This window comes from Dermacentor andersoni, chromosome 2 (genome assembly GCF_023375885.2).
Source record: "Dermacentor andersoni chromosome 2, qqDerAnde1_hic_scaffold, whole genome shotgun sequence".
Lineage (NCBI taxonomy): Eukaryota > Metazoa > Arthropoda > Arachnida > Ixodida > Ixodidae > Dermacentor > Dermacentor andersoni.
The window spans coordinates 197686750-197711196 of NC_092815.1; the positions used below are offsets into that span (position 1 = coordinate 197686750).

At 47.6% G+C, this 24447-nt stretch overlaps 1 long non-coding RNA gene across 1 annotated transcript in view; it reads left to right on the forward strand.

The window, feature by feature from the left end:
* Positions 1-24447, forward strand: part of LOC129387182 (uncharacterized) — a 117896-nt gene that overhangs the window by 74521 nt on the left and 18928 nt on the right. Inside the window, exon 4 of the long non-coding RNA XR_011892635.1 lies at positions 9494-9604. This is a non-coding gene — a long non-coding RNA (uncharacterized lncRNA). The remainder of the gene's footprint in view (positions 1-9493; positions 9605-24447) is intronic.

A 24447-nucleotide genomic window follows, 5' to 3' on the forward strand; every position in this document is an offset into this window, starting at 1 on the left:
TGCAGTCGCTGCAAGCAGGTTGGCTACCGCATTTCGATGAGTGCCAAACGCCCACGTAGAAATGAGAGGTATGGCGACCAACCCGATCGACGGCGGCTGGGTTACCACTGCAGGAATGCTGGTCACGTTTATTGGGAGACTCCCCAGAGCTGTCTCAGCCTGCGCTGTTTTTAGAGCGCAGAAGTTAGTGACCGTTCCTGCAGCGAGCGTCGGCGTCGGTGGCATAACGTAGCGAATGAGCACAGGTAAAGATGAAAGCGAGTTGAAAGATGAGAGCGCAGAGGGGCATGAAGGATGCGAGGTGAAAAGTGGAGAGGGGCATGCAGCGGAGCCATAAGGCGCAAAGCGGATGAGGGTATGGCGAAAGCGTGAAAAGAAAAGCTTAGTGCGCCGACGATGGCTACGAGACATCGCGCCAGAGTAGTGCGCGTCATCTGGTAGGTCGGTCGGCGGCGAATGGTGTGAAACTCGCCCACGTGTCAACCACGCGCTGGATCTCGCGACCTCCAGATTAGGAAAGCCGTCGCACCACATTTTGCTCCGTTTGCAAAGTGCCGCACAAGGCAGGTAGTTCGAGCCAACAAATATATCATCATCAGCAGCAGCAGCCTATTTTATTTACAGTGCAGGACGAAGGCCTCTCCCTGCGATCCAATATATAGCGAAGCGAAAACACGTCTAGAGCTGCGCTGAAAATTTGCATTATTCAGTATCCTAAGCGAACCAGGCCAGCGTTCAGAAAGTTATTAATTCATAAATGCTCTTTTCCTGTGGCCGCCCAAGTTCGGTAATAATATGTGCAGCATCAGGATTTACTGGCATCTTTTACAAAACATTTCACCGCAAGGTATATTTGTGAATTCTGGTGCAGGTACAGCCAGATAACTCCCGACATCGCAGTATTCTCCGATTAAGAACGCAAATCTGGCACACCAGCACGCCAGTCACGCGGCCACTCACCGGAACACTATTTCACTGCTCCTGATAGCACTTCCATGATAGTGAAGGGACAATCAAAGTGCGCATGCCGAATATCGGTGACAGTGAAGTTTCGAGACGAGGCTGTTTATTTACGTTGCGCTGAAAACCTCGTATAGGCCTGTTTACAGCCCAGTGGTGATACGACTATCCCATCAGCAGTTGACGTAAATAAGGTTTCAATGAACGTAGGTGTGTTAATCGACCACAGAAAACTTTGCGCACTTCTGCATAATGGAGCGACTCTTAATAGGAAACTGGCGAGGGTTTTAAAGAAACATTACGTTGCCCTGGACTGAGACGCCAGTTCATACGACTTCACTTGACAATACTTGACTTCCCCTATGCACTCCTAGCTTAAAAATCTGTGCTGGCGACACTTTTTCTCGCCACTTGGTTGTTCTGCGTGGTTGTTCGAACGATTCAAATGTTGGCCTAAACTTTCTTCGGGGGTATGGTGAGAGGATTTCTTTTGACGAGTGTTGGATGATTTTCTCGATAAAGAGGGCAACAGCACAAACCAGCGCTATACGGCACAGATCCGCACTTGTTTTGAGCGAGAATATCATGGCAGCATCGCGTGCGAGTGTGACTGTGAGTCACGTCCATGGAGCTACTAAATGGGGAAGCCTTTGATAAAGGCAACATTCCTAGTTTCTTGACCTAAAGTAGATGCGTTGCGCGAAGCCTCGTTGAAATTATTGAGGCTCACACAGTGGTCCTCCTTAGTAGATTTTGAGTGCGGGCACATTTTTTGTGGAACTGCTATCGCCTAGCGCACATGCTCGGCGAGTGCACGGCAACGTACACTAGCCCCGACACTGTCTCGGCCTAGCGGAAGGCGGCGCTCCGCCACCCGCACCTGGCCGGCCAACTCTGGGCAGTCCAGCAGGTCCGCGGAGAGGCCAACAGGCTAGGCCTGGCGGTCGCGACATGGGAGCCACCCGCTCTGCGCTAAAGCGCGCCTTGCAGGACCTCAATAAAATTTTTTAACCAATGAACCAACTGCTGCCGCCGGCACTGAACCCTCAAAATAAATGGTCGAGCGATGTACTTCTGAATTAGACACTTACGACAATTCGCTCAATGGCATTTGCTTATACTCCGTTCTTACGGAAGACCAAAACAGGGTACTACAGGAACTCTTGAACGAATTGGAAGCAGGGTTCGCTCGCTCTACTAAGGTGAGCCAAATGCCATTGACGACGCAACAAATAATGAAATGCGACGACGCGTCTCCCATCAAGCAGCAGCCCTATTGTGTCTCACCGAACGGTTGTGGGGCAATTCAACCAAACTCAGGGAAATGCTAGATGATGGCGTCATTCAGGTTTGGTGCAGTCTGCAGCGCACCCCCGTTGCATTTTCGCAAGAAAAAAGACGAGCGCTTCATTTCTTTGTTCATTATAGGCGCGCCCAGGCCGTTATCAAGAGGGGTGTTTACGCCTGCCGCGTATCGATGACTCTTTGGAAAGATTTCGACAAGCTAAGGTTTTCGCCTCTTACTTCAGAGAACCGCTATCGGAGGCAGATGAACGACACCAAAAAGTAATTGTTTTCTTCACTCGAAATTGCGTTTACGATTTCAGAGCACTTCCTTTCAGCCTCTGTTTAACATCAGCAATATTCCCGCGAACAAAGCGGGAAAGGCGCCTCGTCTACAATGATGATGTGGTTGTCTTTTCGGCAACATTTGACCAACTGAAGCGACTGCGGGAAGTTCTCCAGAAGCCATCCTATAAAATAACGTCACCCTTAAGCCTAAGAAGCTTCCTTTCGTCTACGAGGAACAGAATTTTTTCGGACACAGAGTTAGTAAGAAAGGCATGCGCCACAATTCCCCCCAAAAACCAGCAGTTGTATCCGAGTTTCCGACACTTACCGCGAACAAAATCGCCCGTAGTTTTCTTGGCGTTTCATTGCTACCACCGTTTTATTGGCAATTTCTCAAAGATGGCGCACACGCAGACTCGTCCCCCAAGGGCCGATGTATTGTCTGTTTTTTCGATTTAATTCGAACCCTTGATAGATTGCTCAAATCACCATGCTGGCCGGAGCCTGCCACCTGTGGTAGGTTTTAGGTCCAAGCCTGTCGTGAGTGCCACAGCTGGAAGTCACTAGCTGCTAAGCCTGTGGGATTGCCTAATCTAATTGGCCCACCTGGGAAATCTTTTAACCAAGACGGCCAGGCCCTTCTAGACAAGGTTCCTCTTTCATACTGTGAAAACGAGTGCACCGTCGTCATCCCCGAATATTTACCGCGATATGCTCACGCAAAGGCGCTGCCTCTAGGCAATATTTCGGAGGGTGCCTTCTTTTTCATACAGAACATCGGCCTGCGGCATGGCGCCCCATTGAACCTCATCACAGACCGAGGCACTACCTGTACAGCAAAGCTCATTGAAGACGCTGTTAAAGACAGTCACACAAACCATCGAAAGACAACTATCCTGGAGCAAAGAGCCTTCAGCGGAATGCTGGACGAAACGATGAATGACATGCTATTTATGGAAATCCAAAATCAAGAAAGGGGCTGACAGATGGAATAGCGCACTGCTATAAAGTTTGTAAACGGGGATAAGGTGCCTCAGAAGGGCTGGCTAACATTTCGATAGGAGGACTCATCTTCGTCAAAGGCCGCCTCGTCATCCTCGGCATGTTAGTATTCAAGGGTTAGTGCAGTGACGTCACGTGCGGAGGTTCTCGGTGGTGGCTGGATAACGAGCTTCGGCTGGATAACCATCACTGCCGCAGCTTCGTCAAAGCCATCGACTTGCCGGCCTCCTGCCATCAGCCTTGACCCTCTTTGATAAGCGAGAAGAAGTAGCCACTCCGAGGGCAGCGCCTAGCAGTCCACTGCCATACTACCGAGTTATCCCCCCACCTTCGGAGGCAAAGCGGGGGAAGATGCCGACGAGTAGCTCGTCCACTACAAACGAGTGAGCAAGTCCAACGGGTGGGATACAACCGCTCAGCTCACCAATGTGGTGTTCTCCCTGACTGATACCGCCCTCGTGTGGTACGAGAACCACGAGGACGCGCTTGTGACATGCGAACATTTTCTTGACGAGTTAAAGGCGTGTTTTGGGGACTCAGTAGCCAAAAAGAAGCGTGCGGAGCAGAGACTGTCGCAACGGGAGCAGCTACCAGGTGAGACATGCACAACATATATCCAAGAAGTGTTAAAGCTGTGCAAGGTGGTCAGTGCTCGCATGTCAGAAGAAGTTAAAGTTGGACATTTACTGAAAGTAGTGGCTGAGGGCGTGTACAAATTTTTAATTGGAAAGTAAAGCAAAAGTTCTGTGTTCGACGTCATTCGGCATTGCAGAACTTTTGAAACGCTCAAGATGCGTCGGATTGCGCCAATGTTTGGTCGGTTAGCAAACGTCACGACGGTTGCCAATGTGGACACGAGCCCTTGCCACGACCTTCCTTCGACCATCCGACATATTGTACACGAGGAACTTTCCCGACGCGAAGCGATGTTGCATTCAACTGCTGACCATCATCGCGTGTACACGTCACGTGACGCTATGACGGTGCCACATTCAGCCCCATGGCAACCGATGGTTACCAAGCCGAACAGTCGAGAATGACAACACGCCCTCCAACTCCGCGCTATGACCAACGCGTTCAACGCACACCTCCTCGAAGCCCGATGTATCATCGTGACACACGCTACGAACCAACCCACTACACGAGGAAATATTATAATATCCGCTTTATCGACGAACAACCAAGATTTCGACATCTCCCGATGTGTTATTCCTGTGGTTTTCCGGGTAATATATCCCGGTTTTGCAACCAGCGTATGACCACGTGGTATGGCCAGCCCTCAGAGTTTTCTCGTCACTCCGAACGGCCGCACGGGGCCCCGTGGCCAGCACACATATCCTCTGGCGACGAGTATTGGCCGAAAAGCTCCCGGAATTGCTCCCCGGCATCAGACAGGAGTTTGGCGCCCCCACCGCAACATCGTGCTCTCCGCTCTCCCTCAGCGCTGCGTCGCACCACGTCCCCTTCGTCACCGGAAAACTAGCTAGCGCGGCCGATGGTGGTGAGGTCGCTGGAGACGTGCTACTGACAGAAGTACCTCCTGTGTTGATGCTAAAAAACCAAGTGTGCGTTCTTGTAGATAAAGTCCCTGTGATGGCTCTGGTGGACACAGGCGCAACAATTTTGGTCATGAGTGTCTCTTTTACGCACGTGCTAGGGCAAAAGGTTTTATTTAAATTGGGCGAAGATTCTATGGAGTGAGTGGCGAGCCGTTGCGACCAATTGGGGTGTGTAGTGCTGACATGTTTATGGTAGGCCATGTTATTACGACGGAGTTAGTAATTATTTCTCGGTCGACCCATGATGCGATTCTCGGCATGGGCTTCTTGCGGGAGGGTGGTGCTACTGTCGACTGCCGCACAGGGAAGGTATTCATAAATGGTAGGATTCCGGCAGGACTCCTGGAGAACCCTGCAGATCGCCAAGCTTCACTGTGTGTTTGTGGTGATATTGTCGTACCTGCATCATCTACCGTTTGTGTGTTGTCTGTGGCGGCGCCGATTCCGACAGCTTCGATGCTACCGTGGACTCGATGCACATTAACTGTGTGAAGAAGAATGTGTTGGTGCCACATTGTGTGGTGTCGATCAAAGGCGGACGCACTGGCTTATGGGCCATAAATTGTTCTAAGGAGCCGCTTGTACTACCAGGCGGCATGAAATTAGCCTTCGACAGGGAACACGCGTCCTTATCAGTGGCTGAACTTACAGGTGTGCCGGAAGAACCTGATGGCCACAGTTCGGAAACGGCCCTTTTGTCAATGGTAAATAAATCACTCTGCACGAGTGAACGCCGAACGCTAGTGGGTGTGCTTTTGAAGCATGGTTAGGTATTCGACTTTGCGCAGAAGGACAAAATGCCTGCAATCCCCGCGTCCCGAACACGCCATATCATCAACGCGGGTTCGGCAAATCCGATTAGACAAAAGCCATATCGTGTTGCACCATCAGAGCGCCAGATTATCAACGAACAAGTGCACCAAATGATGAAAAAATTAGTAGTACAAGAGTCAGCGAGTCCGTGGGCAGCTCCAGTGATCCTTGTTAAAAAAAAAGATGGATCTTGGAGATTTTGCGTCGACTATCGCCGTTTAGATGCTGTAACAAAAAAAGGAGGTGTACCCACTCTCACGTATTGATGGCGCAATAGACTGCCTTGATTCCTCCTCTTACTTTTCCTCAGTAGATTTACGATCCGGCTATTGACAAATTCCGATACATCCTGACGACAAGGAGAAGACTGCCTTTGTAACCCCTGACGGGCTCTCTGAATTTATTGTGACGCCATTTGCACTGTGCAACTCTCCGGCAACTTTCAAGAGATTTCTGGACACTGTTCCGCGTGGCTTGAAGTGGAACATCTGCATTTGCTAGCTCGACAACGTCGCCATCTTTGGCCACACCTTCAGCGAACACAACTCGCGTCTGGATAGTGTCCTGAATTGCATCGGAAACGCTGGCCTAGATTTAAACTCCACGAAATGCCAATTCGGAAACCGCCAAACCCTTGTCCTTTGCGCCTCGTCGATGAGGATAGCATCCGCCCTGATCCCCAGAAAACAGCAGCCGTTACAGCGTTCAGTGCACGGTGCTCTATCAAGAAGCTCCGTAGTTTTCTCAGGCTTTGTTCCTGTTTCCGCCACTTTATTCCTAAATTCGCCGACGTCCCGTATCCGCTGACATGCCTGCTACAAAAGGACGCCCCCTTTGCGTCGACTCCGGGGTGCGACTCTTCTTTTCGTCAGTAGAAGTTTCTGCTGACGTCACGACCGGTTCTTCAACACTTCAGTCCTTCAGCTCCGACTGAACTCCATACGGATGCCAGTGGCACAGGTATTTGTGCGCTCCTAGTTCAACGCTACGGTGACCGCGAACACGTGATCGCATATGCAAGTCGCGCATTAAGTACGCCCGAGCAGAGTTGCACTGTCACGGAACAAGAATGCATCGCAGTAATATTTGCGGTTGAGTGGTTTCATTGTTATCCCGTCTGGACGCCCCTTTACAGTGGTCACCGACCACCACTTATTGTGTTGGCTTGTGAATATTTGTGCTCCTTGTGGCCGCATTGCGCTCTGGGCGCTCCGACTGCAAGAATACAGCTTCACCGTCTCCTATAAGAGCGGGCGACGGCACGCTAATGCGGAGTGCCTCCCGCGAATGCCACTTAGCACTGCGGACTGTGACGCCGACGACTTTGATCACCTCCTGCCTTCTGTGTCGCCGCGTTTTCCAGACTTCAACAGTTTCAAAGCGGAACAGCGAAAAGACGCTAAATTATTAGCGCTCTTCACCGCTACGACTGCCTCGACGACAGCAAAGCTTCTCTGTGTACTTGATGCACTCCTGTATCACAAGAACTTTTCCAGCCCTGGTGCACGTTTTCTCCTAGTAGTACCAGAGAACCTTCGCACATCGATTCTGAGTGCTATGCACGACGACCCTACGTCTGGCCATTTAGGTTTGGCGGGGACGCTCTACCGGATTCAGGTACGCTTTTATTGGCCTCGAATGTGACAGTCTGTTGACACGTATGTGGCCAGCTGCATGCAGTGTCAGTGCTCCAAACGGCCATCTACTGCTCCAGCGGGTCTCCTGCAGCCGATCCCGCCTCCTAGCACGTACTGAAATTATAGGAAGTAATGCTTCCACAGTGTAGAAAACCGTAAAATTACTTCCTATAAACAAATAATCCACAAATAGTGCGGTTTCATATTAAAGGTCGACATCACTAACTGCCTTTGTAATATATAAGAAAACGTAACATTATAACACAAACTTTACACCTGGAAGAACGACATATCCTTTGTTCTGCCGAGCAGGTTTTCCGTTAGGGCCTTTCAACGATCACTAAACATTTAGAATTAATACGTGATGTACTCCAGGTCACTGATAAGCAGGAGCGAACTGATGAAATTGTTTAAAATTCTCTGAAGCATTCGGCTGGGTTTCGCATAATAAACTAATAGGAAAATCAGCATTAACACTCATATATAATCCCATTGGTCATAAGATTAAACAATACTTTAACAATCACACACAATTTGTGCAGATACGTGACACTGCACCTAGTTTAAACCCACATTATTTATTCGCAATACTTATTGATTGTTTGCCTCTCTCCACTAATGAAAACTCAGGCTTCTTGCATTTGACTGCGTTACTTGCTAAGAAATTACACAGTGGCGGACCGTATAATACTTCATAATGCGTAGGAATTCGTGTAAAGGTCACTGGATAATGTATCCTAATCTTCGTAAATCTGCTTATGTGTCAATTGTACGATTGAAAACCATCCCTTGAAGAAAGTTGCTAATCACCAATATGTAGGTGTAATCAAGTTTCGTGTTCGGTTAAGATGAAGGACTGATGGTAAACGATCATAATACGCGCAGAATTAATATAAACACAACGCGCTTGGCAGCTTTACTTCGTGTCTATTTTAATGCTCACAATATTATATATTTTCTTCGCTTAGAAAAATTCGAACAAGTGTTGAAATCTCAATAACGTCTGTCAATTTGCACGGCAGGAAATTATCTGAGAGAAATGTAGCGTGCTGTAAACTTAGAAAGTATCGAAAGCGAAGTGTCTTTTCCCACTGGAACCTAGGTTATGGTGGAATATTATTTTCATAGGTAATAATTACCCTGGTACGATTGATTGGCTGACGGAACACCGTTGATTGCATCCTTGTATCTCGCTGTCCTTTGTATTAAGCGATTGGCCAATGGCAGAAAGAACGTTCTGTATAACTCGCCAGCCTTTAGAGCAATCTAAATCATTCTCCTCCGTGGTCATGCCCGTCTTGCGAATTGTGATGTCACAGACAATAAGGGCCTTTTGATAGACTCCATTCATTTCTATCATCTTGATCCTCTGCCGCATCACTTATGAACAGAATGAGTGCGGCAAATTTGGCGGCATTGGTGGTGCTACAGGAAGAGCTTTAGTGTTTCAGTTTGAGGATAATTCGTGGAAATTATTCCGACAAAAGAGAGAGATGGCGTGGCGCAAGTTTTGATAAAGTGTTTGCTATGCGTCGAGAAATCTCGTCCTCTAGCATGAATTTATCAGTAAATCTGTGCGAAATATGATGTAAAATATTTGAATGCACATATCACGTCGCTTTGCGCCAACTTATGTCATGAGACTTCGGAATAATTGTCGTGATGCAACCTTACAGGTAAAAGATGCAGTTGTCCTTGCCCTGTCTTATATCTTACCAACCAGTAATGATTGCCTCATTTTTATTTTTGCGAAGCGTAGTGTGAAGTGACATGATAAATGCATGTTCAACAAACAATACTCAGATGACACTGGGCATTCGATGAGTTTCAGCAACTAATGTTTAAGGTATTATCCATAATTTAACCACAAAGAGCGCATACGAAAACTGTACGAATGTAGACAGGCATATTGAAGGGACGCACTTAAGTTCGCATATATATTTGTTCAAGGTGCAATGTTCTTTTATTATCGAATCCTTCACTACTACAAAGGCTACTGCTACGTCGCTCAAAGGGTCCATGCGGATTCTGATTTAACCAAAGAGTATGGAAAATGGCGAAGTGAGTACATTTTTTTTTTCTTTTTGTATACTGAAACATCTTGACGAAACCTGCGAACATGACCATGTGTCTCGATAACCATTTTTAATTCTACACGCCCCATATACACTTTACGCTTCCAAAAACAATGTGCAAATGCATTGAATGGTAACCAAAGTGTACTAGAATATGCTCGAGTGGACAGATGTGCAAATGCATTAAATGGTGACCAAAGTGTACTAGAATATGCTCGAGTGGACAGAACGGCGCTTTCCAGTGCCGCGTGAATAAAAAATTGGCCGAGGCGCTTCGAGCAATTTGGTTTGGTGAGGAAAATCATTCTGGGACGTCTTTAACGTGCTTTCACTGAGGGCGCCAAGCACGATCGCGTTCCTATGCTGTCATCTTTTCTTATTTCAACAGCAAACTATTAGTAACTTCCTTTTGCAACATATTGTAGCGAAGTGACGCAGCTGTTAGTGTTCTGACGCATCAGCTAACTAGGGAGATGACAATAAGGGGGGATGAGCTCCGGCAGGGGCAAGTGTGGATCCGCAGGTAGGAGGACGACGAGAAGTAGCGTTCGAACAACTAGGTTTGTTAACTTGGCATTTACTTTGGGTTTACACTTTACACATATTTACATACAAAACGATGACATACCGATCGCCGACGGCCTGCCTTACCAGCCTGGTCTCCCGTGGCGAAGTTGCGCCGATCCTGCTGTCTCCTTGCCCTCTTCAAGACTATGCGGATCATTCCTTAAATTAGTTTCTGCAGCATCCAAGCGAGCCGCGGACCGGTGGGAGGCACAGTATGAATCACGACTATTGTATAGGTACCATTTGCTCGTATGGGTACTGCTAGGAGCTGACTATCTGACATAGTGCATACTGGACGGCGGGGCTGACTCCTATACGCCCGGCCGTTCTCGTTTCCCGAGGGGTTAGGCTTCCCACCCTGATTGTCGTTGCGCTCTCTCTCTTGGTGTCTGTGATCTGTAACCCGCATCCAGCATTTGTGCTGCGACGTGACCCATGCAACGGCACAGCTGGCATCGTGGACGTGCGTCGTCGGCATGGATATTTCTCGCTGGCCAATGCACTGGAGGACGATGTACATCTTATTCAATAGCCTTCAGGCGGTCAGATAACTAGGCTATAGAGTCCGCGATCGTCTTGAAGTCCCTATCGCGCTCGGTGGCCTCTCGCGGACAATGACGCTCTGCCGCAGTTCAGGTAGCGATACATGTCGGAGGTTGTTGCAGTGTTGCTACAGCGGGTGTCACTAGGGCGGGAGGCGTATTGGTACCAGGACTGATGGCCGGGAGAGAAATGGGTAACGATCGCTTCTGGTTGGTACGCACGCTTCATGAAAGCAGCCCGATTAAAACGCTGCAGCATTTGGAGGAAAATTGAGCAAATCTCCGGATTCGCGATTATTTTCTGTTGCACGACCGGACGCAGGCCACGCATAAGGTGCCGCCACCGCTCCATTTCCATCATGGATGGGTTAATTTTTGCACACAGCTGCACAACATCATAGTAATAATGTTCGGGGAACTCTGATGGTAGCTGGGTCCGGTCTTGCAGCTGCAAATACGCGATTTCGATTGAGTGGCGACTGGTGAAAGACGTTTCTAGAAATGTCTCCCACTCTTCCCATGAATTAGGGGCACTCGTTAAAATTTCAGTGGTGTGCCCGTTTTTTGCGTTCTCATCCGATGCCAAATATACAAAGTTTAATTTCGTCCCTTCATCCCAGTTGTTCAGGGAGGCTACGTGTTCGTAGCGAAGCAGCCACTCGGAAATTGATTCTTTAATTAATTAATTTAATTATGGGGTTTTACGTGCCAAAACCACTTTCTGATTATGAGGCACGCCGTAGTGGAGGACTCCGGAAATTTCGACCACCTGGGGTTCTTTAACGTGCACCTAAATCTAAGTACACGGGTGTTTTCGCATTTCGCCCCCATCGAAATGCGGCCGCCGTGGCCGGGATTCGATCCCGCGACCTCGTGCTCAGCAGCCCAACACCATAGCCACTGAGCAACCACGGCGGGTGAAATTGATTCTTCGGTCGTGCCTCTAAAGACTGGCGGTCTGACGGAAAGTTTAGCTTGAGGGGTGGACATGGTAGCGAGAACAGTAGGGGGTTCGGTCATGGTCGAGCTTTTAAAGCTAGGTTCCTGAAGTTTGTTGCCATGGACCATGATATTACAGCGTAGACGTCGCTACCCAGCAACCTACCCCAATTTGTAGCCAAGTGACGCAGCTATTAGTGTTATGAGGCACCAGCTCACCAGGGAGACGATAATAAGGGCGGATGAGCTCCGGCAGCGACAAGTGCAGATCCACAGGTAGAATGACGACGAGAAGTAGCATTCGAATAACTAGGTTTATTAACTTGGCATTTAATTTACGTTGCGCATATATTTACATGCAGAACGATGACATGCCGATTGTCAACTGCCTGCCTGACCAGCCTGGTCTGCCGTGGCGAAGTTGCACCGTGTGCTGCTGTCTCCTTGCCCTCTTCAATACTACCCACGATGACGAGTGATTTTAAGAAGGAAGAGATAAGTACAGCGCCGTTACTGCCTCTCGTGCGAGGGTACCTCCAAAGCGCTGTACGTATGGGGGAGAGGGATAAAAAAAGTAGAGGAAGAAGAGTGGTGGATAGAGGGGAGAGGAGCCGAGCAGCAAGGCACGTCAAGGAGGGCGCAGCGGCTATCGCCATTCGTAGAAGTCGGCGCCGTCCAAGTAGTCCGACCACGGAAAAGTTAGCGGACGGTAACAGAAGTACCTCGGTGCTGTCATACGGTTGACCGAGTCGGTGGTAGGCGGTCGTGAGCAGGTCAAGTCCAGCAACCTATGCTGGGCACCGCAAGAATACGTGCTCCAGGTCCTTCACATCGGTGCACTTGACCAGGGAGACGAAAATAAGGGGGGATGAGCTCTGACGGGGGCAAGGGCAGATCCACAGGTAGGATGACGACGAGAAGTAGCATTCGAACAACTAGGCTTATTAACTTTGCATTTAATATAAGTTTACGCTGGGCACATATTCGCATACAGAACGATGACATACCGATCGTCAACGGCCTGCCTGAGCGGCCTGGTTTCCCGTGGCGAAGTTGGGCCGTGTGCTGCTGTCTCCTTGCCCTCTTCAACACTACCCACGACGACGAGTGATTTTAAAAAGGAAGAGACAAGTACACCGCCATTACTACTGCCTCTAGTGCGAGAGTACCTCCAAAGCGCTGTACGGATGGGGGAAAGAGATAAAGAGTAGGGGAAAAAGAGTGGTGGATAGAGGGGAGAGGAGCCGAGCAGTAAGGCACGCCAAGGAGGTCGCAGCGGCTACCGCCATTCGTAAAAGTCGGCGCCGTCCAAGTAGTCGAACAACGCCGTGAAGGCTCGCCCGACCACGGAAGAGTGAGCGGACGGGAACAGAAGTACCTCAGTGCTGTCATACGGGAGGACGAGGCGGGGGTAGGCGGTCGTGAGCAGGTCAAGTCCAACAAACTATGCGGGACACCGCAAGCATACGTGCTCCAGGTACTCCACATCGGTGCACTTGACGCGAAAAGGGCTTCCGGTGCCTTGAAGGCGATGCGTCCTTTCCGCGGTTCGGTGGCAGGCGATGCGGAGAGGAAGCAGCAGTGCTCGGTCTCGTCGGTTCAGGCACCCGCGCGGCAGCAGCTTCGGACGATTGCCACTGGCGACGGGGGGAGTGGGAAGGGGAGGTCCGGATGTCTTGCGCATAATATGCCGGCCACGGTGTGACGGGCAATGCCGAATGGCGTCACCACGAGTGACCGGGGGATTGGCGCAGTGTGGGCCTCCTTCGCGAGCCGGTCAGATTCCTCGTTCCGGTGTATAGCAACGTGGGAAGGCACCCACTGGAGAACGAGGTCGCATACCTGCTCGCAAACGCCTTCCAACTTCCACAGGAGGCACTGGATCAGCGGGGAGCCGTGGTCCGTCCTGGCCAGCATGTACAACGCCGCACGGGAGTCCGTGAGGATTGCCGCCGCCGGGAAGCGATGCCGTAAGGTCAGCTCCCCCGCCAGGTCGATGGCCACGAGCTCCACGTCGGTGGACGAGACCGCACGCAAGACGCTGCACTGGCTCTGTGCTGGGATCTCAGGAGCGACGCAGGCGGCCGCGGCCGCACCTGCTGCTCATCGATGGTTGCAGCCGTCTCCTGCTGGAGGGCACAGATGCGCATTCCTTAAAGGAGCTTCTGCAGCACCCAAAGGACCCGGGACCGGTGGGAGGCGCAGGCATTATTGACGCATTTCGACCAATCAGGCAGGCCGACACCATCTAATAGGAGTCAGAGTTTAAGAGGCCAAAAATGGTCGCGTAAGCACTCCGCATACAATATCAATTCGCCCTTAACTAATCAATTTTTGACACCCGATACAGCCGAGTATGAGAAGAGGGCGCGACACGTGCACGTAGTGACCGTCAGCTGCGGTGGCGCCGGCCAGGTGGGAGCACATGCCCGAGGCGCCGTCGCTGTCATTTTCACACAGAGGTTTCCCCCGCACTGAGGAACCCACAACATTCGCGGAAAGAAAGAGATCTGCGGTATGCTCTCTTCGCGACAACATAGGCTATGTAATTGCAGCGTCGAATATGCTGACCAGCGTCGCATTTTTTATTGACTAGTGTTACTAGCATTCGTCTGCTAGTGATGATACGCACCTCTAGTCCTTGTTGCTGGCTAGGGTTTGGAAAGCGGAATATTTCATTCCACAAAGTTTTTCCTTTTATTTTATTATTCCGACTTACCATTAGCGCCCTATGTCTCCATTTCGTCAAGTTCTGCTCTCGCAACTTCAGTGTACTTTTTTCAGACGAGTAATACTGAAATAAAGCTCATAAATAGTTTCGTGCTATTTAACCCTGTTACAAAGATTTCGAGCCTCCGTTTCAAACTAGACCGAATTTCCAAGGTGGTAGAGTTTTAAACAATACGGAAAATTCGTGTACCAAAGTGAATTCCTCCGTATTCCAGTGTGTTCACTGGTAGTGCTTCGTTCAGAGTACTCATTTTCTGCCAACAGCGCAAATGGAGCTGTAAGTGCAACAAACACAGTCTCATCTGGCATGCCACGAGAGATTGAGAATTTGCGCATATACTGATTTTAGACAATGTGCATGTCTATTTATATAACTTGGAGGCCCCTATAAAACACCGAAGGGGTAAAGGTACACCAAATCTGCGACCAGGACTGGTCCCTGGGCTGAGCCCTGAGCGTTCCACGGATGCACGTCATGCAGGCGAACACGCCCTCACACGCACCATCCTCATTTGCCCACCCCTCGGACCGGCCTGCTTCGAACTTTGATTCCCGAATTACCTCGTGGGCGGTTTATTGTAATCTGAGAGGCTCTACGGAGGCCTCCGTTTGCCCATTACCAGTGTCCTTCTCGAGCAGCAGTTGTAAAAAAAAGATCCTGTCCTTTCGCGGTAACGGGCATATCAGTGCTGTGAATGAACTTCCCGATCACCGAAATGTCCACCAAGATTGAATATCGAACGAGACCGAACCTGTAACCAGGGTCTCATGTCGAACGAATAAGAATTTTAATGAGGATGAATTAATAAGAATGGCCACCTGGCCGTGTTGGTATCAATATATTTTTAAAAGGCGCCTAAAATGAGAGACAAAGACAATATATCCTGTCTCCATTATTTCCCTTGTTCCTTGTAAGCGCCTCTTTTAGAATCATATAGAATGTTCAAGAGACATAATGCCTAGCGAACTTGAGCGTCCGAACACTGTAAATGAACACTATTGGACATTCCGCCGTGTTGGCCATTCGGGCCCTAAGTGTATTCAGTTTGCCTGTTTGGAAGTTAGCGGTTCTTTTCTTGGATGCCTGTGACACTCTTTTCAGGCAAATAAAACAATTTCAGCGCGAATGATTCGGCATTTGGCGATTTTATGATGCCCTGCTCCTACAAGACTAAACGCAAATTCTCGCGTTACACGAATAGTTAAATGAGCATATGTAAATCACAAACAGCTCATCAGGTCATGAAAATTCATAGTGCGTCAAGTCTGAGCATTAGAACATTCAGGCATAAGACAGCAAGCACTCTCATTTGCAAATATCTAAGCCACACAAGAAATCTAGCGTTTACACAGTCAATTGACGTAAGCAATTGCAAGCACCATCAACAGAATACCAGGGAAGATTCCAAATACATTCATTCTTAGTAAACTCAGAAGTAGGCGCCCAAAAGTATCAACATGCTAGTTACGTTATATGCGCCTATGCGTAGTTTACGTATTCCGCGGTATTTAGTACCGTGTTTAGTCTTTTTAACTCCAGTAAATTAAAGAAAGTGCACAATAGGCTTAAATTACGACACAACCTATTACTCATTATTGTTGACGTTAATGTAATTCCCATTCAAGCAAAGTAGTCACAAACCACTTCGCCAATTTTTTTTTTTTTTTTCACTTCTGCGTAGCCGACCTCTTTAATCTTCTATTACTTACATCTTTTTTCACTTCTGTGAAGTTCAACTTTCCTCGTTAAACGCATGCCATGGTCCCATTCTGTTTGCATCACCTCTTTCTCTTAAAACTTCTTGTGCGCAAACAAACAGGGATGAAGAATAGAAGAAACACAAGGACGAGCGCTTTCTAAGAACTGGTTTTATTTTTGAAGAACCACCTGCTTAAATACCCACAGATCTGCGCGATCTAGTGAACGAAGCACGCCTATAGCGCATATATTACACACAGATCTGCGCTGTCAAGTCAAGAGAGCACGTCTATAGTACATATAACATTTGTGGCTTTTGTCCACGTCTTTTTATCACAAGTGTTATATTTACTATAGACGTGCTCTCTTGACTTGACAGCGCATATCTGTGTGTATTATATGCGGTATAGGCGTGCTTTGTTGACTAGATCGCGCAGATCTGTGGGTATTTAAGCAGGTGGTTCTTCAAAAATAAAACCAGTTGTTACAAAGCGCTCGTCCTTGTGTTTCTTTTATCCTTTGTCCCTGTTTGTTTGCGCCCAAAAATTTTAAGATGAATCTGTTCCGATTAGGCTGACTCGCAGTTATACTTCTTTCTCTACACTCAGTTGATTATCATGCTTCCTTTTTCACTTCTCTGTAACTGATTTCTCCAATTTTCTTTTGCCGACTTTTTCTTATCATGCCGCTGCTTTGCTTGTCTATCTGGGGGCCTTCCCAGGGCCACATACTAATTCTGGATGATTTCATCCAAGAATGGTGGCATACCTACTGTCGCATTCTTATTTGCTCATATTGAATGGGCGGCGTTATTTATTTGACCACATGTCCAGTTGTATAAGTTCCACAGGCTGACTGCACAACTGTGGCTGTGACTGGACTCTTGAACAGAACTGCCATGGAAGCTATTGCAGTGCTCGCTCGTCTCAGACTGGCTCCCATTCGGCAAGAGAGCGCGTAGCTTGACATTATCTTAGAAATGGGGAAGCAACGTGAACAAGGCAGGTCAATGAACGAACGCCAGGATGCTGCGGTAGCGGCACGAAAGTTCTAATTCTATGGAAAACCTTCGCAGTCCACAGCAAAAGATTACCGTCCTTCGTAGTGTTATAGATCGCCTATTAACTGCAAAACTACGAGGGTTCACCGACACGGCCATCGAGTTACTGCTAGCGATACTACCGTCTCTGAAATCCAAAATCGAGAAAGGGGCTCGCAGATGGAATAGCGTACTGTGGTATAAAGCTTATAATCAAGGATAAGGTGCCTCAGAAAGGCTGGCCAACGTTTCAATAGAAGGATCTATCTTCGTCAAAGGCGAAGACAGGTCCTTGTATGGAACCTTTGGCCAGCCTTTCTGAGGCACCTTATCCCTGTTCATAACCTTTATCATACACTATCTCTAAGAAATAAGAAGGAAGGGGGTTAACCGAGGGACCCGATTTTTATTACTCATATCATAAAGCCAACAAACACTGACACCAAAGGCAACATAGGAGAAATTCCTTTTGCTTAATGGATTAAAAATAAAGAAACAATAAATAACTGAAATTAAAGTGGATGAAAAAACAACTTGCCGCATGTGGGAACCGAACCCACAACCTTCGTATTTCGCGTGCGATGTTCTACCAAATAAGCTACCGCGGCACCGTTTCCCAAGCTCCTTTCTTGGGTATGTATGTGTCCTAGTAGAACCTTGGGAGTGTCAGCCAGCGCCACCACTCACAGAGCGGAGGACGTGGAACGTCCTTTTTACCGCAGGCATCACGAGAACGTCATCTTTTTGGGTAAAGGCAACTGGCCAATAAGCCCACGCGTGCTACCTGAAGACACCAATGTTGCCGGATTCGAGACCCTGGTTGTGTAATAAAAAAGAAGGGGGTTAACCGAGGGGCCCGGTTTTTATTACTCATATCATAAGAAGCCAACAAACACTGAGACCAAGGAAAACATAGGGAAACTTACTTGTGCTTAAGGAATTAAAAATAAAGAAACGATAAATTAATGTAAATTAAAGTGGATGAAAAAGCAACTTGCCGCAGGTGGGAACCGAGCCCACCACGTTCTCATTTCCCGTGCGATGCGATTAATTAATCAATTAATTTCCATTAATTTATTGTTTCTTTATTTTTAATTCATTAAGCACAAGTAATTTCTCCTATGTTGTCCTTGGCGTCAGTGTTTGTTGGCTTCTGATGATACTGTCTCTAAGAGTAACAGTGTCGCGCACAGGGACCCTACGAATTTTTCCAGGGTAGGACGAGTCGCGTTTGTGAGCTCATGTTATTTCGAATTTGGTTTTCTCCCACATACAAGAGAGCAATGCCCGTCCGGGTGCTACTTAAATTGCAAGCCATACATGCTGCCCATGAAATCAATTCATATAGTACCCAAGCTCACTAGAGTGGAAATTTACTAAGTCTCACTTCGTGAAGCAAAACACATTACGCAGGTTACAAGAACCCCACTGAGCTGTCAACAAAATCCTCAAATTCCAGAAGTCCTCACATCTGACTATCGAGCTACAGTCGGTGTACAGGCATGGTAATGGTACGAATCGCTTAAACCCCAAAGCAGACCAACTGGCTTGATCGTCTTCCTCATCTAATACCCCATTATTTCATCCGTCAGACAGTGAATATATTACAGGTTCGATCACATACCATAAGGGGCCTCGAGAGAAAATGTGTCTTAAACTTGCACATGAACCTGCTTCCGTCTGCTGGAAGAAAATGTTTTACTTTAACCGTTGGTTAAACAGAACCGAAACAACTTTTTTTCTGGCATCAGTTGTCGGTTTGGCCCCATGAAACATGGCTGGCATTATTGTTCCCGGCGGTGATTGCTTTATTTCGTGCAGAATTTTCCAAACATGTATCAGGTGCCTCGGAAAGGCTGGCCTACGCTCCAACAGCTTGTCTATTTTCTCGATGGTGGCGTTCTCATCATCGACAGGTCAGTTTTAACAGGTTAGTAGGGTGACATCACGTGCGGTCGCTCTCCGCTGGCTGTAAAGAAAGAGTTAAAAAAACAACATGAGCGCTGTCATTTTGCGTTTCCATACATGGTTAATAAGACGATGGGAAAAGAATGGGAGAGTGGGAATGCGGCAGCAGAAAACGAAAGGGAATAGATGTTGGCACGGAGAGGTTGTTGTGGGAAAGATAGGAGGGGCAGCTTTCAGAAAATTGAACACAAACCGAAGGTATCATTGGGCCGTCCCTGCCACTAGAGAAATTATAAGCGAGCTCAAGACAGCGAAGCAACTTGAAATCATAACTGCCTCAGAGAGTTTAATCATCTTAAATCTTAGTTTTCGGAATGAAATTCTCACTACGAAAAAATAAGAATGGTAGTATAGTTTTTTGGCTAGTAGATAAGTACGAGGCACACATACGCCAAAATAATCCTGAACACTACCTTAAGCTAGACAACCGTCCAACATTACTATCCACAATGACAATTACCAACAGGCCAAAGACACTTTTCTACTAATGAGCTGATAATCCTGTTTGAATTAGAATTTGTTAAACCTAGCAACTGAACTGCAGGATGATTCGACCTCATTCAGATAATTGATAAAATTCTAAGCACTGAAGAATACATCGCTAATGTTCAGTGCTGTTCGATAGTACCAAACGGCAACATGGCGACAGAGAGCATCTCCACATTTTTTAACCATATTCTTGGTAATTTCTAGTGATCCCTCGAGAGGGCGGCCTGAACGTGGGACCTACAGAGTAAGACCAATGGCCGGGGGCGTGGAGCGCCGCAGAATAAGATGACTTCCTTGTTCGGGGACCAAACGAAGACTGTCTTATTTCAGCAGAGGTGAAAGAGAACGCGGTGCACTGCCCTTGCAATGTTGGGCGCGGCGTGGTGCTAGCGGCCACAACAATCCGAAACTGAAATTGAAGACATGACATCACCTCTTCTTTAAAAGAGAAGTGGAATATGTTACCTCGCTTATAAAGCCAGATTACTTAAACACACACAAATGGCTCGCACACAAAAACTAGGAACTGTATACGTTACGCAACTAGTAACGTTTTCTAGAGGACCAATATCATTTCCAGAACAATGTATATTGACAATTTTTAAGTAAATGCAATAGAAATGAAGGAACCTACATCCAGTTTCACGATAACTTTAAAGATCTTGTGAATATACAATGCGTTAAATACCGTAGCACTCAATGTGTTTAGTGAAGTGGATTCATCCTTACGGATTAGAATACTCAAACTGAGAGTAATACTCAAGACTGAAAGTATGACTTGCATCTTCCTATCGGAGTTGCATACTATGGGCAGTATTATACAAGCGATAGCAGGAACTATCAAATTTCTCGAATAGAAAGCATATATACAACTACATAAAAAATGAGATTGAATTCTAAAATATATCCCGCATAACATTGTTTACATATAGCAAGGATGTTCACCTACACTGCAAACAAGTTGACATAATGTTGTGGACTGCGAACTTAATTACGACAAGCGTGTGCCCATTTCGGGGAAACAAAGAAGCGAGGCTCGCTGTCTCGCAGCGAACCTAAGCCGTGAATGACGGTCCTCTGACCGTTGATGATGTGGAAGTGTGCGTATTTCAGGTTTATATCGGGGGAATCTTCAAAGAAAACCCCCGCTTCAAGAATACTATTTGACCTAAGTTTCATAAAGATACAATTTTGGTGTAAGCCGCCGAAGTCCTATGAAGGTCATTTACTGTAGCTGACTTGGAGGTGTGGGTACTGCACCTTAATGCTGCAGGAACCCCCCCCCGTTTGAAGGATGCTATTTGCTTAACCGTTATGTAGGACAATATATTTTTGTCATAGAAGCAATTCTTATAGAAGGAAGAACCCTCTGTAGAGCCTAGAAAGGAAGAGGTACTCGTGTACCGATCAAGTTTATTAAGTGCTAAGAACAGCAAGATATAGTGACATACTAATTATAGCAACCTGAAGGATCTCACCAATATTGTATAAACCATAAAGGAGCAGTCTGACAGAAAAAGTTGGATGGAACATTCCCATGCAAACGAAAACTGTACAGCTATTATAAGACATAATCCTTAAACCGTACCTTGGGTTGTCTACTTCGAGTAGATGCACGGAGAAATGATTGTAGTTATGCAGCTATCAGTTATCATTACTCATAGTCCTAGATAGGCTGGGATTATGTGCATCGCTGCTCTGAGTTCCTTGAGGAGCCCTGTCTTGGGACGGTGTGACAGATGGAATGCCAACAGATTTCTCTGCAGAGCATATAACCGGTCGAAGGGGTAAGACAGCAGGTAGGAATGCAGTATGTACAGTACAAACTGTACCAGTAGAAATCGGAAGAACAGGTAGGAACTAACAAGGTTTGGGTAGTCACAGGAATGACTCCCATGATCTAAGTTTTCAAGAGAATTCTGTCGTACCTGATGTTTCACCAGTTTAGAAGCATTGCGACGATTGGCGTTTTGAAGCCAGAAAGTGTTTTATCCTATCCTGCAGACCAGGCTCGCGAGATACGTACTACAAGGCCTCCTGGACGAAACTGAGGGAATTCTATCGCGTGCCGACAGTATACGTACGTTTTCACTTTTTTCTGTTTTTGTAGCATTTGTCGTTGCACTTCCTGGCGCAACTCAAGAAACACAAATTGCTGAGAAATTCTAGCCATGTTTACGACATTGATTGAAGTTCTCGCTGAATGACTATGGAGCACTATAGCCTCAGAAGCACCTGTGGTCATATGTGGAGAATACCTATAGATTGTGATGTATTCTAGCACCGCAGAACTAAGGCTTCTTAGTTCCAATATAGCAACCTGTACGAGTTCTTTCAGGACGCGGTTGAGTCTGTCTACCTAGCTATTTTCCTGCGGGTAGTAAAGACAGGAAATGCTTAATGCCGCAATCTTTAAGGACGTTTTCAAACTAAGCAGGAGAAAATGGTTGTCTATAGTCGGACACAACGGCATCAGGAAACCTTTTTCTACTGAATAAAGAAAGGAGAGAATAGATGATAGCTTTGGACGTGACTGAACGCATCAGGGCAACTTCAGGAAACATGGAATGATAGTCAACTATGACTACGGCGATACTATGGAGCTCGATTTATACGACCTATAATGCCTGTGGCTAATTTTTGCCATGTTCGAAGAGGCCATTCCACAGGCTCAAGGGTAGCGAAAGAACATATCGTGAATTTATCTGCTTGCTGACAAATAAATCAGTTTCCTGCAGATTTCTCAGCTTGTCTATGCATGTGAGGCCACCAGTACATGCCTCTCAGACTGAGCTTGCTTTAGTGATGCCTAAATGACCTTCATGAGCAATAGACAGGAGTTTCTGATACAAGGACGCAGAAGGAACGATAGCTTCTCCTCGGAGACGCAGATTATTCACGTAGGATAATTGAGACAGTACGGAAACAAATGCCTGCAATTCCGGTAGAACATCTGCAGCATTTCTCTATCCTTTGACTACTTTGACTAGTTGATGCCTTTTAGTCCAAGCTTTGTTGTGGTGACGCCCAAAGGGCCCTGATAAGCAAAGAAGAGGAGTTTTGCACGCAAGGAAGCGGGAGGAATAATGCGATCACTTCAGAGTAGATTATTCGCGTGGGATAGTTCGGACTATAAGTATACATACACCTGCCATTTTTAAGGCAAATCAGCAGCATTGCCCCATCCTATGACTACTTTATCTCTTAAAGCCTGACAAGGCGGGTCAGGCAGTGCAGCTTTCTAAAACTCCTCTTTTGTAATGCATACAGAAACCAAAGAGATTACCTCCACATCTAGATCTGGTTCAGATTCTGCAGGAACAGAAAGGCGCGACATTGCATTTCCTATCACATTTTCATCACCCTTGCGATACTGACTGTCGAAGTTAGAGTAGAGGAGTCGAGCACTCCATCGAGGAACTCTTAGAGGGCGCTCTATGGAAGATAATAATGCAGCAAGAGTTCACTCACCAGTTTGGAACGCCGACCGGCAGCCCCTTAGGTAAACATGCCAATGTTCACATACAAAAAGGCAGGCTAATACCTCACGTCGTGTACGGAGTGCGCTTGCTCTGCGGGGGTACGATACGAGATGCGAAAGCCCCTGTAAATAGCTAATTTCTGCCAATTTACTGAAGAACGGCTCCCAAGCCAATGTCTGGAAGATCCGTCGCTACAGTCATGGGTAGGTGCAGTTAAAACATGCGCAGTTAAGACGGGAAGCAAGTACTCCGAGAGAACGGTAGCACTCTAGGTCAGCTGTTGCGATTTTCGGTGTTTTGGGTCAGCGACTTGCATGATTCCGGCCAGAGTGGGTGTGGGAATGTATTAGAATGACGTAGACACCACCCTCTGTGCTGAACCTTTGATTATTCTCCTGGGAGAATTTTAGTTTTCCCATAGCGCTCGCTGACTTAAGTCTAACAAGCTTAGCTTGAGCACGGCCTCCGGTAGGCCTCGCGCCACAGCAGTTGCTACCTCGACGTGCCCAGTAGCCCAACGACATAAAGTACGAGGTCTAATGAAAACTTATCTCCGAAATAGAATGGTCGAACGGCCGCGGAAGTAATCTGGCTACATTATTCAAGAACTACACGGCCACGAGATCAGGACTGAAGGCAAGGAAGCTCCCTGTCTGAGTGCGGCGGAAGAGAGCTCGTACGGCAGGGAATTGAGCACATGGAACCCCAAGCAGCACCCACCACCACAAGGCAGACGCGCACCGCTACCAACAATGTCGGTGGACGCCATCCACATCGTGGGACACCCGCTGTTGCCCATCTACCTCACCATGGTGCCACCATGGCAGCTAGACAAGGTCCTGCTCAAGGCAGCCTCGTTGCAATCCGGGATCACCTGCGGATGCATCCCATCAACAACACTTTCACAATGAGCGTCGTCGACTCTCTGCGTCCTCATGCCTACCTCCGTATCAAATCTATCAATGTGGGCACTCGCACCATCAGCCTTCACGTGTACCCTCCGGATGACGCCGTGCGAGGCATCATGTTTCACGCATTCGGCGATTTCTCGGACGAAGGTATACTGGGCGACCTCCAAGCCAGCTACCCCGACGTGGCTATTGTGAGCGGCAGACGCAAGGGTCAGACGGCACCTGGTGGTCGCCCTCACAAATAAGACCCTCCCGGAATGAAGATTCTATCACAGCACCTACATCAGCTTCTACTCACTTCACAACCTGGTTGAGTCATGCGACAAATTGCGCAAGGTGGGTTATCGCACAGGCGTATGTCCTTTGCCACGCAACCAGTGATGTCACCGTTGCGGCGGGGACGAGCAATTCAAACCCAAGCAGGGCGAAGCTCCTACATGCATGCCACGGGGCGTCGCCTGCG